A 17,989-nucleotide genomic window follows, 5' to 3' on the forward strand; every position below is an offset into this window, starting at 1 on the left:
TGAGAGACTGGCTCTTCTTTCTTTGCTTTGTAGCTATTTGCTCTTTTCTGAAAGCTGCCAACAATGGTAGACTAAAAGTTCTGTTTTGGACTCTTCTATCCTTAAACATAATTATAAAAGCTGCCAATTACTGAATACCGTGTTGTGTTCTAAGCAGTGTATTTATATCAGTAACCCTAAAATTATGAATTAGGTGGAAATACTGATGCTCAGCTCATACTCTTAATTGCTGAAGATCACTTGACTGCAGGTAAGAATTTAAACCCAGGTATTTGATGCCAAAGCCTACATTTATTTTCTCCAACCTAGGGTAACCTCTTAACCTTTCCAATCTTCAACATATATTCCTTGCCACCTTCCTCCACCACCTGCCACCGGTGTCTGAATTTACTTATCTATTTTTCAGTGCACTTGTGGCAGCAGTTTTCCTTTCCTTTTACCCTTTTATGAGGTTAGCCTTCCTCTTGCACTACTCTCCATTTTCCTGTTTATCCACAGCCTAATAGCATTTGAAATTGGGATCATCTGTTTTCTGATTTCTGGTTAGCCGTGCTCAGTGAGGATCCTTTCTCACTTCAGCAATTTAAAACCCACCATTGGGAAAACAATTCATGCAAACCTTTCTCTTTAGTTCATGAGGTAATCTCAAAGAGAATTGAAGAGTTGGCACAGTATAGTCCCAACATGAAAGTCTTGCCTTCCCACAGTTGTTGGAAACCACTACCACCAAAGGCACATTAGCATGTATACACTCAGATCCATACAGATCAAAGGGGAAAAAAAAATAAACCCCCAAATGAGATGATATGGTGAAGAGAATGACCGTTAGGTTCAAATAAAAGAGGGGGTGGTTAGATGAGAAGAAGAAAATTAAAAGGAAATGTGGCCTAGAGGGAGGTTTGTTTTGTAATGATGTGAATTTTAACATCCTAGTCCCAGGTTACTTACTGGTATGTGTTGCTCATTCGTAGATGGTCCCTGTAATCTCTGCTTTTCTCCTTTTCACCTTTGGAATGTTAAGCCGTCAGCACCAAGTTGAATGCATTTGATCAGTAGTTGGGACCATTTGGTGGATGACACCAGAAGCTGTTTGGGTACCATATCTGCCCCAAAGTCATAAAGTCTTAGTTTCTAATGCCTCTTCCCTCAGTACCCCACTGAAGGCTGTTTGGCTTTCTATTGCTCTATTAAGAAATTAGCCATAGAGTCATGTTCTCTCTAGTCTTACCAGGTTTTCCCATTGATGAGCCTTGATCAACTGAATAATGTTTCTCTAAACCCACACTCCTAGTAGCCAAGAATGCTATGAGGGTAGGATTACCTGCAGAGGTTGATGCAGGAATTTAGAAACTTCCCTTCTATGAGAGATTTGGGCTTTTGGGGGGTGGATGGGTGAAAGGAGTGGAATTCCTTGCCAGGTTTAAATTCAGTGAATCAAAAGTTCATTGACTACTGGGGGTGATGCATTTAGGAAAATATAAAGACGGGGAAGAGTGGTTCATGTACTAAAGATCTTGAAATCAAGGTGGAAAAATAATGTATTTGAGAAAAAAAAAAGCCATCTGGTTTAATTGTAAACTCATATAAAACAGCCAACATAATGTGATATGGATTATGTGAGGAAACCATAATGATTTAGTTTCCTTATTAATTCCTTCAGTGGCTTCTACTCTGTATATCCTCTACATTTTCAGCTTTTCTTTTTTTGGTTTTTACTACTCCTGAGTGGCTTCATCCACTTCCATTACCTGCATGCTTATGAGCCCAAATCTGTCTCCAGTCACCCTGTCTTCAGAAGTCCAGATTTGTATCTTCAATTGAGAAGCAGTATTTCAGTCTGGAAGGGAAATTTAAATTGTTGTTTTGCTTTCCATCTATAGTAAACTGTCCATTAGCATCCTAATGTCAGAGCCAACTAGATGTGCTAAGGAGTTTTAAACAGTGCCAAATTAAGCTAATCTATATTGGTCTGTAATATCAAAGTAGATAATTATCTTTTCTTATATATATATATATATATATATATATATATATATATATATATATATATATATATCCTTTCTTAGTTAGCCTTTCCTGATGCCCTTGCCTCTGACCATTTCTTCCTATGGATAGCCGTAGTGGTTTCTGTTTTTTGTACCCTTGTTGCTACTCGAGTACTAAAATTGAGTTTATTTTCCAACCGTTAACCTCCTTAAAAGACTATCATTCAAACTCTTTAGACCAAATACATTCCTTAGAAATGTACTCTTAACTGTTTTCCCTATTTAAAGCAGCTGGCAAGTTTACACAGTAACTAGTCGCATGCAATTAGAAGTTGGGGGTGAAAGAATGCCCAGAGGCTAGCAGTCGCTGGGAACACTTAATAATGTGAAAACTAGTGTCTTTAAGACCTCAGATTCTGTAAGATTTGTATTGTGAAGTGATTTTTTGATGTGTATCTCAATACTGGACTATGAGATCAAGGACCGTAGAATCAATGCTTTGAAGAATAGTATATATTCAGTCAACAAATGTGTACTCAACAAACACAAATTGTATTGTTTCTGTGTGTAAGACATTCTAGGCAATATATGGGATACATGGATTAGACTACATTAGACTTATAATAGAGAGGAGGAGACAAATGTAAAAAAAAGGGAGAATGAATTGTGTCACATTCTGATGGAGTGCATATACAAGACTAATTCTGATATGAGTGACATAAGGTAGTATAATCTGATAGGAGGAGTAAGTCATAACAGTTGAGTTGGTCTTGAAAAATAACTAAAATTTTCATGATGTTTTACTGTCTTCAGTCATTGCCAAATATCCTCCAGGGGGCAAAATCATCCCTAGTTGAGAACCATGGCTGTAGAGTTACAAGCTTACAGGTCTTTGGTCTGCTTTCCAAGTTATTGAAGGTAATACTTGAAAAATGTTTTTACCGCTATTCCATCTTACCAGACTCTGCTAGTTGTTTCCCTGATGCCTGCTTCCTGATCACTAATTAATTCCACACATTTGAGATTTTTGTCACAGCAGCACCCCATTTCAAGGTACCAATTTCTCTGTTGATCTGGGTAACTCTAGCTGATGAAAAAAACCTCAGAATTTTAGAGACTTATAATACATGTGTTTCTCTGAGTAATCTTGTGATGATATAAAACTTGGTCGAAGCGTGATTTTCTTCAAGTTGTGATTCATGGGCCCAGGCTCCTTCCACCTTGTGATTTTGTGCTTGCTAGACAAGAGTCTACTACATCCAGAGTAGTATCAATGTAACATCCAGTTAGTAGATAGGAAAAGAGAGAATGAAGAATATACACTGCTTCTTAACTTCCTTCTATCAGAAATGATACGCGTTATTTCTGTTCATATTCTAATGATGAGCACTCATCACCTGGCCCTACCTTGATACGGGGGCGCTCAGGAGTAACTCCCTAACTAGGCAGCTGCTTCCTAATTATGACTTTTTACAATGGAAGGGGAAGGTGCACATTTTTAGTGAATAATTAGCCCTTTCTGAAACAAAAGTATACAATTGCAGTTATTCTTATAGAATCATCCATGGAGCTTTAAAAAATATCAATGCATGAGTCCTACTCTGAAAGGATCAGATTGCAATTTGTTTAGAGTAGTTACAGTGTATTTTTTTTTAATGTTGCAGAGAATCACTAGTATGCAACCAAAGTTGAGAGCCACAAGATTACAAATTTGCAAGGTGAGTGGAGTAGATGTGGAGACAAGAGAATAACAGGCTCCTTTGATGGACCATAAGGTCAAGACTATGTATAGAGGTAGAGTAATGAGGAAGCTAAATAAATAAGCAAATAAGCATGTATATATGTCTCTGTGTGTTTTTAGGGGGTAGCTGATATCAGAAGAGAGAACATAGATCTTGAAAGCAGGAAACTTGTGTCTGAGTCCCAGTTCTACCACTTTTCAGTTCCAGAATTTCTAATTGGTTCTCTTTCATAAGTACCTATTCTTTCATGTATACAATAATCTTCCCTTATTTGAGTGTATGAATTTTACTTATCTGAAACATATAGTTTGAATTCTCTGTGATCCCTCACCTTTTCCTACCCTTTACTGAGTTCATAGTCCTTCATGGAGTTGGTACACTTCCAACATTTTGGTCATTCTTAATTGTGCATTCTTCACTGTAGCTGAGATTGCCTGAAAGAGTACGACCTCTGCTTTATACAGCATATATTATGGGAAGTATAGAAACATCTGCTAAGGTTTGGTTGGAGCCATTGATAGAACAAGGAATGGACATTATATCCTGTCAGATGTGGAACTTGAGAGCTCATTTTCTGAACTCGGATGCTCCCCACTCCTCCCGAGTTTACCAGGTACCAAGGGCATTATTCTGTTAATTACCCGAAGCTCTGCTTCTTCCTGAACACAGGCATTATTTTCTTTTGTGCCTAGCCCGGAAGGTGGCGGTATATGCCTGGATCCTTGCACTAGGCCTCTTGTTGGTTATATCCGGACTCCTGCTCCCAGCTCTTGCCACCTCGTTATATGCAACACAATTTTCTCACACGTAGTTTATGGTCCTCCAAAAGTTTACCTTCCTGTTTTGAAGATGGCTATACTTGGTTCTTTTAAAAGTATATACATACATATTTTTTCTATTGTTTATATAGTTGATGTAAGATGAGAATGAAGCATCTGCTCTCTCCATTTATTTTGATATCAGAAGTCCTAGCCATGTGATATTGGGTGAGTTTCTAAATCTCTGAGTCTTCTTATCTCTAAAATGGGGATAATACAGGTTGTTAAGAAGATTAAATAAAATAATGTACAACACTTTGTGAACAAATATGTTAGTTTTTATATTATTAATAGGAAGGATTAAAGGACTAGAGGGCATCAAAGATGAAGAGAAGAGTGGGAGAGTAAGATAATTGAAAGAATAGGGGTTTGTGGTCAAAGGGAGGAATTATAGAGGTCAAGATCGGCAACTCTAGGTATTTACAATGTGTTGAGCCAATAAATACAATCAGGCTCTGGCACTCCCTTTTCAATGCTCTAAGCTTCTTTCTCTTACATGATGTGGGGATTAACCCTTTTATTCACACTCTAAGTCAGAAGGTGCTTTTTTTCATATTATAATTATACAACGTTTGTATAGTCTCAATTTGAAGACCTCTCTAAAAGGGGAGAGTGGCATTTCAATATATCCTAAAGGTGTCAAGTCAACAAAAAGATCAATTTTGCTAGCAAATACCTTACAGGTATACAAATCTAATATTTTATGCAAAAGTTAATAAAGTTTAAAGGAACAGATAGAAATCTGAAAAGGAGAGATGGATAAGTAAAGGAATATCAAATAGATTAGTGACAAGCCACTCTGAAATTAAGAGAATAAATGGGAGGCTCCCGCGGCCGAAGCGGCGGCCCGGCGCAGCGCGGTCGGCTAGAGCGCTCACCGCAGCGAGGAGGTTTCCTCGGCCGTCCCGCCTTCCGCCGCGGTCGCCGGGCTGCGCTGCTCCAGCCGGGACGCGCGCCTCTGCGCTCCTCGCAGCTGCCACCCCCGCCGCCGCTCCCCTCGCCGTCCGCACACACACCATGACGAAGAAAGAGAAGTCCTTCAACCAGAGCCTGGCCGAGTGGAAGCTCTTCATCTACAGCACGACTACCGGAGAGTTCCTGGGGCCCACCGCCAAGAGCTGGGGTTTGAGCTTGCTCTTCTGCCTAGTTCTTCTGTGGGTTCCTGGCTGCACTCTTTTCATTCACAAAGTGGGCTATGCTTCAGGCTCTGAACGATAAGGTTCCAAGATATCGTGACCAGATTCCTAGCCCAGGACTTACGGTTTTTCCAAAACCAGTGACGGCGTTGGATTTTTCATTCAGTGTGTCTAATCCAGAGTCCTATAGAGGGTACATTAATGACCTTAAGAAATTTCTAAAGTCATATGGCTTAGAAGAACAGAAGAATCTCACAGATTGTCCCGATAGAGCATTTTTTGAGCAGAAGGGTCTAGATTATACTTCATGTCGGTTTCCTCTTGTCTTACTTGAAGCACGCAGTGGTGTGGATGATCCCGAGTTTGGCTACTCCACAGGAAGCCCTTGTATTCTTGTGAAAATGAACAGAAAAATTGGATTAAAGCCTCAAGGAGAACCAAGGATAGAATGTATTTCGAAGGGTGAAAACACAGCAGTGCTATCAACTTATCCTTCTAATGGAAGGATAGATTTAAAATATTTTCCATATTATGGGAAAAAATTGCATGGGAGCTATCTACAGCCATTTGTTGCCGTCCAGCTGATCTTTGGTAATAGAAATAACGTAAACGAAGTAACAGTTGAGTGCAAGATTGATGGATCACCCAACCTAAAATACCGGGATGATCGTGACAAGTTTTTCGGACGAGTTGCATTCAAAATCACCATGCGTCCATAGTAGGAGTTAGGATATCTCCACAGAGTAAACGTTGTGTTGTCTGTCTTCACTTGGTATCAGCTGGACCTGCCATTCCAAAATAATGAGACCACCTTGGAGAAAGGTGGAGTGGTACATGAGACTGGGGTAGCATCATAATGTGCTTCCAGATCATAGTGTCAGTGTCCTTCAAAGTAACTGCCTGAAAAAAAAAAAAAAAAAGTAACTGCCTGTTGCCTCTGCTGCCTTTTGAACCATGTACAGTCACAAGATAGGATTGTGAACACCTGATTCTGAACATGTAAGATGGGGGGTTGTCCAATTTTTAAGTGGTTTAATTGCCTAGTGTCTGAAGCTTAATGTGCTGTGCTATGTAAATATTTTACAGATTTAACACTGGTTTACTGTCACATTTTGATGCCAGCAAAGTTTTAGGGGATAAAATGGTACCTGACCAATGTCAAATGACTTTATAGCTGCAAGAAATGCAGTGTATGGAGAAGCTCTGTATGTGAGGAGGAAAAAGGAAAATAAAAGTGGATTTGAAAGGTTAAATAAAAAAAAGAATAAATGGTATTAAGCAGCTAAGTATCTCTTCCATTCCCCCTTTTTATACATAATGCCTTTTGTCTATCAATCTAACGAAGTATATGCCTTCATAGCAACCCATTGTCTGTAGACTGAGCCTCAATTCTCTGCCTTTTGCTGTTTGATCTCTACATCCTCATACAAGAATGACAAAGAAAGACCCTGAGTGGATTTGTCTGGTACTATCAATTCACACAGGTAGTAGGAAATTGTCAGTACATATGTGAGGGGAAAAAAATATACAAATTTCATTCTTTATAAAAGACTTATTTGATAAGGCTTTTCTTGTATGAGGCATGTAAAGACAAATTTTTGATGCAGAAATATTTGAGGGCTCCATGGCAACTGAAAACAAAAGGCTGTATTTGGTCATACAATTAAACACAACTATTTTCTATTTTCATTTCAGTATTTAGGACTAGCTTATTTTTATTCTGTGTATTACAGATATTTTAACAAATGAAATAAAATTGAATGCAGTGTGGAAAAATCAATTCCATGAATTAATTTTTAAGCTATATTTGTACATTCATCAGTAGAATCTCCTTTTTTCTAACCTTAAAGGGAAAAACTGTGTTTCACATAATAAACAATAAATGTCACTTAGATAAATATTTACCCTCTTTTAATTCTAGTACTTTGTAAGTTTCTTTAATGTGACTATGAAATTTTGTCATTTATTCATTTGTTCATTTATTCATTCATCTCAAATATTTACCTACAAATATTGACCTACTCCATAACCAAAAATTTAATCATTCTCCAATTTCTTCTTGCAGATTTGTGTGATGATGAACTTGAAATTAAATCCTTGTATATTTTGTATGTTAGAAAAAAAACTTCTACTTTAGTCATCAGTGAGTTGATGAAGAAAGATACTTAGTAAGATTGATGATTTTTGATAAGTTTTAGCATACAAACTGGTTCTTAAAACCTTAGTTATTTTTAAGTTATCATTTATAAGTGCTTATAATATGTAAATATTTATTCATTGGTTTCTATAAACACTAGATACAAATAATCTGCTTTTTGACATATATTCCAGATATTTATACAAAATACCATCCTATATTACCTAGAGATGATTTGCTGGCTTAAAAAAAAGAAAAAAAAATACAAATAAAAATAAAAGCAGCAAGTTAGAGAAAAATGTTCAATAATGGTTATATTCAAAAAGTATTAAAATGTCTAAGATAGGAGTTTTGTCTTTTTTTTTTTTTGACATCTTTATTGGAGTATAATTGCTTTACAATGGCATGTTAGTTTCTGCTGTATAACAAAGTGAATCAGTTATATGTATACATATATCCCCAAATCCCTTCTCCCTTGCGCCTCCCTCCCACCCCTCTAGGTGGTCACAAAGCACCGAGCTGATCTCCCTGTGCTATACGGCTGCTTCCCACTAGCTATCTGTTGTACATTTGGTAGTGTATATATGTCCATGCCACTCTCTCACTTCTTACCAGCTTAGCCTTCCCCATCCCCGTGTCCTCAAGTCCATTCTCCACGTCTGCATCTTTATTCCTGTCCTGCCCCTAGGTTCCTCAGAACCATTTTTTTTTTTTTTTAGATTCCATATATATGTGTTAGCATACAGTATCTGTTTTTCTCTTTCTGACTTACTTCACTCTGTATGACAGTCTCTAGGTCCATCCACCTCACTACAAATAACTCAAATTCGTTTCTTTTTATGGCTGAGTAATATTCCCTTGTATATATGTACCACATCTTCTTTATCCATTTATCTGTTGATGGATACTTAGGTTGCTTCGATGTCCTGGCTATTGTAAATAGAGCTGCAATGAACATTGTGGTACATGACTCTTTTGGAATTATGGTTTTATCAGGATATATGTCCAGTAATGGGATTGCTGGGTCGTATGGTAGTTCTATTTTTAGTTTTTTAAGGAACCTCCATACTGTTCTCCATAGTGGCTGTATCAATTTACATTCCCACCAACAGTGCAAGAGGGTTCCCTTTTCTCCACACCCTCTCCAGCATTTATTGTTTGTAGATTTTTTGATGATGTGCATTCTAACTGGTGTGAGGTGATACCTCATTGTAGTTTTGATTTGCATTTCTCTAATGATTAGTGATGTTGAACATCCTTTCATGTGTTTGTTGGCAATCTGTATATCATCTTTGGAGAAATGTCTATTTAGATCTTCTGCCCATTTTTGGATTGGGTTGTTTGTTTTTTTGATATTGAGCTGCATGAGCTGCTTGTATATTTTGGAGATTAATCCTTTGTCAGTTGCTTTGTTTGCAAATATTTTCTCACATTCTGAGGGTTGTATTTTCGTCTTGTTTATGGTTTCCTTTGCTGGGTAAAAGCTTTTAAGTTTCACTAGGTCCCATTTGTTTATTTTTGTTTTCATTTCCATTTCTCTAGGAGGTGGGTCAAAAAGGATCTTACTGTAATTTATGTCATAGAATGTTCTGCCTATGTTTCCCTCTAAGAGTTTTATAGTGTCTGGCCTTACATTTAGATCTTTGATCCATTTTGAGTTTATTTTTGTGTATGATGTCAGGGAGTATTCTAATTTCATTGTTTTACATGTAGCTGTCCAGTTTTCCAGCACCACTTACTGAAGAGGCTGTCTTTTCTCCACTGTATATTCTTGCCTCCTTTATCAAAGATAAGGTGACCATATGTGCGTGGGTTTATCTCTGGGCTTTCTCTCCTGTTCCATTGATCTATATTAATGTTTTTGTGCCAGTACCATGCTGTCTTGATTACTGCAGCTTTGTGGTATAGTCTGAAGTCCAGGAGCCTGATTCCTCCAGCTCCATTTTTCTTTCTCAAGATTGCTTTGGCTATTCAGGGTCTTTTGTGTTTCCATACAAACTATGAAATTTTTTCTTCTAGTTCTGTGAAAAATGCCATTGGTAGTTTGATAGGGATTACACTGAATCTGTAGATTGCTTTGTGTAGTAGAGTCATTTTCACAACATTGATTCTTCCAATCCAAGAACATGGTTTATCTCTCCACCTGTTTGTATCATCTTTAATTTCTTTCATCAGTGTCTTATACTTTTCTGTATACAGGTCTTTTGTCTCCTTAGATAAGTTTATTCCTAAGTATTTTATTCTTTTTGTTGCAGTGGTAAATGGGATTATTTCCTTAATTTCTCTTTCAGATTTTTCATCATTAGTGTATAGGAATGCAGGAGATGTCTGTGCATTAATTTTGTGTTCTGTTACTTTACCAAATTCATTGATTAGCTCTAGTAGTTTTCTGGTAGCATCGTTAGGATTCTCTATGTATAGTATCATGTCATCTGCAAACAGTGAGAGTTTTACTTCTTCTTTTCCCATTTGGATTCCTTTTATTTCTTTTTCTTCTCTGATTGCTGTGGCTAAAACTTCCAAAACTATGTTGACTAATAGTGGTGAGAGTGGGCAACTTTGTCTTGTTCCTGATCTTAGTGGAAATGGTTTCAGTTTTTCACCATTGAGAACGATGCTGGCTGTGGGTTTGTCATATATGGCCTTTATTATGTTAAGGTAAGTTCCTTCTGTGCCTACTTTCTGGAGAGTTTTTAATCATAAATGGGTGTTGAATTTTATCAAAAGCTTTTTCTGCATCCATTGTGATTATCATATGGTTTTTATCCTTCAGTTTGTTAATATGGTGTATCACATTGATCGATTTGCGTATGTTGAAGAATCCTTGCATTCCTGCGATAAACCCCACTTAATCATGGTGTATGATCCTTTTAATGTGCTGTTGGATTCTGTTTGCTAGTATTTTTTGAGGATTTTTGCATCTATGTTCATCAGTAATATTGGCCTGTAGTTTTCTTTATTTGTGACATCTTTGTCTGGTTTTGGTATCAGGGTGATGTTGGTCTCGTAGAATGAGTTTGGGAGTGTTCCTCCCTCTGCTGTATTTTGGAAGAGTTTGAGAAGGATAGGTGTTAGCTCTTCTCTAAATGTTTGATAGAATTCACCTGTGAAGCCATCTGGTCCTGGGCTTTTGTTTGTTGGAAGATGTTTAATCACAGTTTCAGTTTCAGTGCTTGTGATTGGTCCATCTATATTTTCGATTTCTTCCTGGTTCAGTCTCAGAAGGTTGTGCTTTTCTAAGAATTTGTCCATTTCTTCCAGGTTGTCCATTTTATTGGCATATAGTTGGTGGTAGTAATCTGTCATGATCCCTTGTATTTCTGCAGTGTCAGTTATTACTTCTCATTTTTCATTTCTAATTCTATTGATTTGAGTCTTCTCCCTTTTTTTCTTGATGAGTCTGGCTAATGGTTTATCAATTTTGTTTACCTTCTCAGAAAACCATCTTTTAGTTTTATTGATCTTTGCTATCGTTTCCTTCATTTCTTTTTCATTTATTTCTGATCTGATCTTTATGATTTCTTTCCTTCTGCTAACTTTGGGTTTTTTTGGTTCCTCTTTCTCTAATTTCTTTAGGTGTAAGGTTAGTTTGTTCATTTGCAATGTTTTTTGTTTATTGAGGTAGGATTGTATTGCTATAAACTTCCCTCTTAGAACTGCTTTTGCTGCATCCCATAGGTTTTAGGTTGTCGTGTTTTCATTGTCATTTGTTGCTATGTATTTTTTGATTTCCTCAGTGATCTCTTGGTTATTTAGTAGTATATTGTTTAGCCTCCATGTGTTTGTATTTTTTACAGTTTTTTTCCTGTAATTGATATCTAGTCTCATAGCATTGTGGTCAGAAAAGATACTTGATATGATTTCAATTTTCTTAAATTTCCCAAGGCTTGATTTGTGACCCAAGATGTGATCTATCCTGGACAATGTTCCATGAGCAGTTGAGAAGTGTATTCTGACACTTTTGGGTGGAATGTTCTATAAATATCAATTAAATATATCTGGTCTATTTTGTCATTTAAAGCTTGTGTTTCCTTATTTATTTCTGTTTGGATGATATGTCCATTGGTGAAAGTGGGGCGTTAAAGTCCCCTACTATTATTGTGTTACTGTTGATTTCCCCTTTCATGGTTGTTAGCATTTACCTTATGTATTGAGGTGCTCCTATGTTGGGTGCATAACCATTTATAATTGTTATATCTTCTTCTTGGATTGATTCCTTGATCATTCTGTAGTGTCCTTCCTTATCTCTTGTAACAGTCTTTATTTTAAAGTCTATTTTATCTGATATGAGTATTGCTGCTCCAGCTTTCTTTTGATTTCCATTTGCATGGAATATCTTTTTCCATACCTTCACTTTCAGTCTGTATGTGTCCGTAGGTCTGAAGTGGATCTCTTGTAGACAGCATATATATGGGTCTTATTTTTGTATCCATTCAGCCAGCCTGTGTCTTTTGGTTAGGGCATTATTTCACTTACATTCAAGGTTTTTATCAATATGTATGTTCTTATTACCATTTTCTTAATTGTTTTGTGTGTGTGTGTGTGTGTGTGTGTGTGTGTGTGTGTGTGTGTGTTTTAACTAAGCATGTCTTTATTGGGAAATTTATCTCTCATTGAATTAATTCCTCATGGGCCCAGTCAGAGGGTTTATTTTTGTGGGTCTTTTTCTTCTCTTGTGTTTCCCGCCTAGAGAAGTTTCTTTAGCATTTGTTGTAAAGCTGGTTGGTGGTGCTGAATTCTCTTAGCTTTTGCTTGTTTGAAAAGCTTTTGATTTCTCCATTGAATCTGAATGAGATCCTTTCTGGGTAGAGTAATCTTGGTTGTAGGTTTTTCTCTTTCATCACTTTTAGTATATCCTGCCACTCCTTTCTGGCCTGCAGAGTTTCTGCTGAAAAATCAGCTTATAACCTTACGGGGATTCCTTTGTGTGTTATATTTTGTTTTTCCCTTGTTGCTTTTAATATTTGTTCTTTGAGTTTAATTTTTGTTAGCTTGATTAATATGTGTCTTGGTGTGTTTCTCCTAGGGTTTATCCTGTATGGGAGTCTCTGTGCTTCCTGGACTTGGGTGACTCTTTCCTTTCCCATGTTAGGGAAGTTTTCCACTCTAATCCTTTTCAAATATTTTCTTAGACCCTTTCTTTTTCTCTTCTTCTTCTGGGACCCCTATAATTCGAATGTTGGTGTGCTTGGTATTGTCCCAGAGGTCTCTGAGATTGTCTTCAATTCTTTTCATTCTTTTTTCTTTTCAGCTCCTCAGCAGTTATTTCCACCATTTTGTCTTCCAGCTCACTTATTTGTTCTTCTGCCTTAGTTATCCTGTTATTGATTCCTTCTAGTGTATTTTTCATTTCAGTTATTGTCTTGTTCATCTCTGTTTGTTTGTTCTTTAGTTCTTCTAGATCTTTGTTAAGCATTTCTTGTATTTTCTCAATCCATGCCTCCATTCTATTTCTGAGATTCTGGATCATCTTTACTATCATTACTCTGAATTCTTTTTCAGGTAGATTGCCAATTTCCTCTTCATTCATTTGGTCTTGTAGGTTTTAACTTGCTCCTTCATCTGTGACATATTTTTTTGCTGTCTCATTTTTTTTTCTTTTTTTAATGAGTGGGATTTTGTTCCTGTCTTACTGGTTGTTTGACGTGAAACTTCCAACACTGGAGTTTGTAGGCTGTTGGATAGAGCTGTGTCTTGGTGCTGAGAAGAAGACCTCCAGGAGACCTCACTCCTATGAATATTCCCTGGGGTCTGAGGTTCTCTGTTATTCCACAGTTTGGACTCGGAGCTCCCACTGCAGGAGGAGTGACATGAGTGGCCTGACCCCTGGCTTGTGAACCAAAATCGTGCAAGCTGTATAGGGTGGCAAAAAAAAGAAAAAAAAAGAAAATGTGGAAAAGGCCTTGGCTGTGGAGGGCAGGCCTAAGCAGGGGCAAGGTTTGGGCAGTGGGTGGGGCCTGTGGTTAGGACCCACAGGGCTGGAAAAGGCACTGTGGGGGGTGGGGGGGGCTTAGGCTCAATAGAACAGAAGGGGCCAGGTGTGCCTCTGGTCTCAGAGGGCAGGGGACCCCACCTGGGAGCCCAGCAGGCTTCCTGGGCTCAAGTGGGCGGGGCAAATGCCCTCCTCCTCTCCTGCTCCTCTCATCCCAAAGGGTCCCTCTCACCTGCCTCTCCTGATTTCACTGGTCTCTTTCCTACGCTCCCAGGACCCACACTACCTGGAGGGGACTTTGGAGGGCAGGAGATTGGCCTGGGAGCTCAGCAGGTTCCCCATGCCCCAGTGGGCAGGGCAAACGCCGTCCGCTCCTTTCCCGTTCCTCTGGTCTTGGAGGGGCCCTCCTGCCTGTCTCTCCTGTTCTTTACCGGCCTCTCTCCTATGCCTCCAGGACCAACCCGGCCCAGAGGGGACCTCTGAGGGCATAGGACCTGGCCTGAGAGCTGGGCAGACTTCTCCAGCAGATTGGGCAAGGGAAACGCTGGGCGCAATTCCCCCTGATCCAAGCCCCCAAGGGTCCCTCCAGGCGTGGGAACCCCTCCCCACTCTCAGCTGCCCCTCAGGGGCACCAGACCTGTCTGGCCTCCACTTCTCCTTCCCCCACTTCTCCCCTTTCAGTTCACCCACGTCCTACCTGTTTGCTTGGGGGTTCTTCCCATCTCCTTGGGCATCGGGGTCCCTCACCAGCATCTGGCAGGTGCCCTAGTTGTGGGGAGACGTGAACTCCATGTCTTCTCACACCACCATCTTGACTCTGCCCCACAACACTTGTTTTTTGTTGTCTTTTTGAAATTAGCCATTTTGATAAGTGTGAGGTGATATTTCTTTGAAGTTTTGATTTGCGTTTCCCTGATGATTAGTGATGTTAAGCATCCTTTCATGTGTCTGTTGGCCATCTGTAGGTCTTCCTTGGAATAATGTCTATTCAGATCTTCTGCCGATTTTTTAATCAGATTGTTTGTTTTTTTGATATTGAGTTGAGTGAATTCTCTATATGTTTTAGATATTAGTGCCTTATTGGATATATCATTTGCAAATATCTTCTCCTGTTCACTGGGTTGCCTTTTCAGTTTGTTGATGATTTCCTTCACTGTGTAAAGCTTTTTAGTTTGATGTAGTCCTATTTGTTTACTTTTGCTTTTGTTGCCCTTGCCTGGGGAGATGGATCCAAAAAAATAATGCTAAGACCAATGTCAAAAAGTGTACTGTCTATGTTTTCCTTCTGGAGTTTCAGGTCTTACATTTAAGTCTTTAATCCATGTTGAGTGTTTTTTTGTATATGGTTAAGAAAGTGGTCCAATTTCATTCTTTTGCATGTAGCTGTCCAGTTTTCCCAACAGGATTTATTGAAGAGACTGTCTTTTCCCCACTGTATATTCTTGGCTCTTTTTTTTGTAAATTAATTGACCATATAGTGTGGGTTTATTTTAGGGCTCTCTATCCTGTTCCATTGATCTATATGTCTTTTTGTGCCAGTTCCATACAGTTTTGGTTACTATAGCTTTGTAATATAGTTTGAAATCAGGGAGCATGATATATTCAGCTCTGTTCTTCTTTAAGATTGCTTTGGCTATTCAGGGTCATTTGTGTTTCTATACAAATTTTGGATTATTTATTCCTGTCTGTGAAAAATGCCATTGGTATGTTGATAGGGATTGCATTGATTCTAAAGATTGCTTTGGGTAGTAAGGACATTTTAACAGAATTAATTCTTTTAATCCATGAGCATGATACATTTTTCCATTTATTTGTGTCATCTTCAATTTCAACAATGTCTTACAGTTTCCGGAGTACAGGTCTTTCACTTCTTTGGTTAAATTTATTACTAGGTATTTTATTCTTTTGAAGCAATTGTAAATGAGATTGTTTTCTGAATTTCCCTTTCTCATAGTTCAATATTATTGTATAGAAACACTAGATTTTTGTATATTGATTTTGTATCCTGCAACTTTACTGAATTCATTTGTTAGTTTTAACTGGTTTTTTTTTTTTTGGTGGAGGATTCGCAGTTTTCTATATATACTATCATGCCATCTGCAAATAGTGACAGTTTTACTTCCTTCCTTCCAATTTTAATGACTTATATTTCTTTTTCTTGTCTGATTTTTGTGGCTAGAACTTTCATTACTATATTGAATGAAAGTGGCATCCTTGTTCCTGATCATAGAGGAAAAGCTTTCAGGTATAATACCCTTGAGCATTATGTTAGATGTGAGTTTGACATTATATGACCATTATTATGCTGAGGCATGTTCCCTGTAAACCCACTTTGTTGAGATTTATTATAAATGGATTTGAATTTTGTCAAATGCTTTTTCTGCACCTGTTGAGATGATCATATATTTTTATCTTGCATTTTGTTAATTTGGTGTATCACATTGATTTGTGAATATTGAATCATCCTTTCATCCCTATAAATCCCACTTGATTATGGTATATGATCTTTTTAATGTATTGTTGAACTTACTTTGCTAATATTTTCTTGACGTTTTTAAAATTAATTAATTAATTAATTTTCAGCTGTGTTGGGTCTTTGTTGCTGTGTGTGGGCTTTCTCTAGTTGTGGCGAGTGGGGGCTACTCTTTGTTGAGGTGTCCAGGCTTCTCATTGTGGTGGTTTCTCTTGCTGAGGAGCATGGGATCTAGGCAAGCGGGCTTCAGTAGTTGTGGCTCACGGGCTCTAGAGCGCAGGCTCAGTAGTTGTGGCGCATGGGCTTAGTTGCTCCGTAGCATGTGGGATCTTCCTGGACCAGCCTCAAACCCGTGTCCCCTGCATTGGCAGGCGGATTCTTAACCACTGTACCACCAGGGAAGTCCTGTTGAAGATTTTTGTATCTATGTTCATCTGTGGTATTGGACTGTAATTTTCTTTTCTTGTGGTGTCTTTGTCTGATTTGGGTATCAGGGTAATGTTGGACTCATAAAATGAGTTTGGAAGCATTTCCACTTCATATTTCTTTGGAAAAGTTTGAGAAGGATAGGTATTAACTCTTCTTTAACTGTTTGGTAGAATTTCCCTGTGAAGCCATTTGGTCCTGGACTTTTCTTGGTTCAGCATTTTTTGATTACTAATTAAATTTCATTGCTAGTGACCAATGTGTTCACATTTTCTATTTCTTCCTGATTCAGCTTGGAACATTATATGTTTCTAGGAAAATATCCATTTCTTCTACATTGTCCACTTTGTTGGTGTATAATTTTTCATAGTAATCTCTTATGAAAAAAAAGATATTTCTTTATGAAAACTGTGGTGTCAGTTGTGACTTCTCTTTCATTTCTTCTCCTTTTTTTCTTGATAAATCTGGTTAAAGGTTTATCAATTTTGCTTATCTCTTCATAGAACCAGTTTTTAGTTTCATTGATCTTTTCTATTTTTGTGTGTGTGTGTGTCTGATTCATTTATTTTCACTCCAACCTTTATTATTTCCTCCCTCCTACTAACTTTGGACTTTCTTTGTTCTTTTTTTTTTTATATATAGTTCTTTTACGTGTCAGGTTAGATTGTTTATTTGAGTACTTTTTTGTTTCCTGAGGTAGGCCTGTACTGCTATAAAATTTCCTCTTAGAACTACTTTTTTTGACATTCCATAGATTTTATTTTGGAATATTTTGTTTTCACTTTCATTTTTGATATACTCTTTGATATATTTTTTGATCTATTGATTGTTTATTAGCATGCTGTTTAGCCTCACATCTTTGTATTTTTTTCCAGTTTTCTTGTTTTAATTGATTTCTGGTTTTATACCATTGTGGTCAGAAAAGATGCTTGATATGATTCAATCTTCTTAAATTTATTGAGAGTTAATTTGTGGCCTAAGTATGTGATCTATCCTGGAGAATGCTTGCTGTGCACTTGAAAGGAATGTGTACAGCATACCTCAGAGATATTGTGGGTTTGATTCCAGACCACTACAATAAAGTGAATATTGCAATAATGCAATTCACACACAGTTTTTGGTTTCTCACTGTATATAAAAGCTATATTTACACTATACTGTAGTGTATAAGTGTGCAATAGCATTATATCTAAAAAAACAACGTACATACCTTAATTAAAAATACTTTATTGCTAAAAGTGGTAACCATCATCTGAGCCTTCAACAAGTTGTCATCTTTTTGCAATAGTGACATCAAAAGTCACTGATCATAAATGACCATAACAAATATAATAATGATG

The 17,989-nt window shown here is 37.6% G+C and overlaps 1 pseudogene; it reads left to right on the plus strand.

Annotated features, from left to right (window-relative positions):
- The first annotated feature begins 5,562 nt into the window (after window positions 1–5,562).
- On the plus strand, window positions 5,563–6,553 carry LOC103013954 (sodium/potassium-transporting ATPase subunit beta-3-like; annotated as a pseudogene).
- Window positions 6,554–17,989: the final 11,436 nt, after the last annotated feature.

The sequence above is a fragment of the Balaenoptera acutorostrata genome, chromosome 9 (genome assembly GCF_949987535.1).
Source record: "Balaenoptera acutorostrata chromosome 9, mBalAcu1.1, whole genome shotgun sequence".
In the NCBI taxonomy this organism is placed as follows: Eukaryota; Metazoa; Chordata; class Mammalia; order Artiodactyla; family Balaenopteridae; genus Balaenoptera; species Balaenoptera acutorostrata.